The sequence below is a fragment of the Mustela nigripes genome, chromosome 8, assembly GCF_022355385.1.
Source record: "Mustela nigripes isolate SB6536 chromosome 8, MUSNIG.SB6536, whole genome shotgun sequence".
In the NCBI taxonomy this organism is placed as follows: Eukaryota; Metazoa; Chordata; class Mammalia; order Carnivora; family Mustelidae; genus Mustela; species Mustela nigripes.
Genome location: NC_081564.1, coordinates 54925635 through 54928313, shown reverse-complemented (window position 1 = coordinate 54928313; position 2679 = coordinate 54925635).

Below are 2679 nucleotides of genomic sequence, written 5' to 3'. Positions count from 1 at the left end.
ATGACACAAAAATCCAATCATATTATTAACTGCATTAAATGTGAATAGAATAAATATCCCAGTCAAAACACAGAAACTGTCAGAGTAGATAAGAAAGCAAATCCAACTATATGTTGTCTATAAGATACACACTTCCAATTCAAAGACACAAACATGTTGAAAACAAAAGGATATCTGCTCTCACCACTCCTATTCAGTGCAATACTAGCCTGTACAATGAAACAAGAAAGATTAGCCAGATATAACACATGCAAACTAGAAAAGAAAAAGAAAAACTGGTTTTATTCACAGCATAATCCAGTATGTAGAAAATCTTAAGATAAAGACCAATATAAAAAATACTAATTTTTCCAATAAACTCACAATGAATAATCCAAAAACAAAATTAAGAAAATCTTGTTCACAACAGCATCCAAAGGAATAAAGTACTTAGAGGACTATATTTAACTTAAAAACTTCAAGACCTGTATGCTAAAAAGTACCGAACATTACAAGAAAAATGAAAGATCTATATAAATTGAGATATATTCCATCTTCAAAATGGATTGAAAGAAATTATATTGTTAAGATGTCAGTTTTCCCCAAATTGACCAACTGAATCTCCATCAAAATCCTGGTAGAATTGCTAAGCCAATCCTAATATGTATATGAAAATGCAGAAGACCTGGAGTAGCCAACACAATTTTTTTTTAAGATTTTATTTATTTATTTGACAGAGAGAGATAGATCACAAATAGGCAGAGAGGCAGGCAAAGAGGGAAAGAGGAGGAAGCAGGCTCCCTGCTGAGCAGAGAGCCTGATGTGGGGCTCGATCCTAGAACCCTGAGATCATGACCTGAGCTGAAGGCAGAGGCTTAACCCACTGAGCCACCCAGGGGCCCCGCCAACACAATTTTTTAAAAAAGATTTTATTTATTTATTTGACAGACAGATACCACAAGTAGGCAGAGAGGCAGGCAGGCAGAGAGAGAGAGGAGAAAGTAGTTTCCCCGCGGAGCAGAGAGCCTGATGTGGGGCTCGATCCCAGGACCCTGGGATCATGACCCGAGCCAAAGGCAGAGGCTTTAACCCACTGAGCCACCCAGGCACCCGCCAACACATTTTTTTAAAAGAACAACAAAGTTGGAGGACTCATGCTACCAGATTTCAAAACTTAACTACAAAACCACAGTAACTGAGAAATTGTGGTATTGGCACAAAGATGGACATGTAGATTAATGGAACAGAATTAAGAGTTCAGAAATAAATCTTTATAGTCAATTGATTTTCATCAAAGGTGCCATGGTAGTTTAGTTGAGGAAAAAAGGGTCTTCCATGAATGTTACTGAGACAGTTGAATATCCATATGCAGAAACGTGAACTAGGAACCTCACCTCACAAAACATATAACATTTAACCCAAAATGAATTATAGGCTTAAAAGTAAAAGTGACTTCTAGAAAACATTACAGAATATCTTTATGACCTTGGGTTAGGTAAAGAATCCTAAAATATTGCACAAAAAAAGTACTGTATGATGCCAAAGAAGTAATACACTGGACTTCATCAAAATGAAAGACTTTTAACCTTAAAAAGTTACCATAATGAAAACAAAAAGACAAACCACAATCTATAAGAAAATATTTTCAAATCCATGTCTGATATAAGATTTGTATCTCAAATATATGAAGAACTCTAACAACCCAATAAGTCAAACAACAAAATTTTAAAATGGGCAAAAGATTTTAATAGCTATTTCACCAAGGAAATATCCAAATTATTAAAAAGCACATGAAAACATGTGTCTATACAAAGATGTATATGTGAACATTTACAACAGCTGGGAACTTGGGGCTGACTCTGCCCCTGTTGTTGCTTCTAGGGCTTCCTGGAAAGAGGAGAGTATTGGGCTGCCCTGATGTGCTTGAATGGATCTGCAGTACACAAACCAAATCAATCATGAGTTGTAGTAATGATAAGAACAACACTATTATGTAATCTATTTATTCCTTGCATCCGCGCCATTCTGCTCCACTACAGGCACAGTGATGACCATCATGTTATCTAAGCTTCACTCACCCGGTGGTAAAATTCTCCCTAAGACCTTCCCTGGCCACCTAGTAAGTCCTCACTATCCCCAGCTCACCTAACACCTCCTCACAGCCTCACAGTATCCCAGGTGGCAATGGCCTAAGCCACCCAGTCTGTTATTCACAATAGGATGCATCTTGGCTTGTTAAGATAGCATTCCTACTCTCCTTATCATTGTCTCTTTGAAGCAGAAAGATGTCATATCGCCCTGGTATGTCCTATAAAGAGAACAAAGGAGAGAGAAATGAGAGCATTTTCTATGATTGAGTTCCATTTGCTGGGATTTTAAGAAATCAGTGCAAAACCACAGTAGCCAAGGAGGAGGGAGAAATGTGGTTTACTGAGATTTACTGAAAAGAAGGAATTTCTCTCATGGGACAACTTGCTTGGAAATAGAAGGAGATGAAGTTTAGACATGTGATTCTCATTACCAGCTACATCCTTTCAGACAGAAGGCAGATATAATTGGATCCATTTCTATTTTAATTATAATTCTTTGGCTTTAAAGAAATCACCAATGGAAATTTGCAAGCCACCACAAATGCTGCCATTTCAAATTCCCTGGATTTTAATGTGGCCTGGATTTCCTTCGGCCAGGCCGAGGCTACCC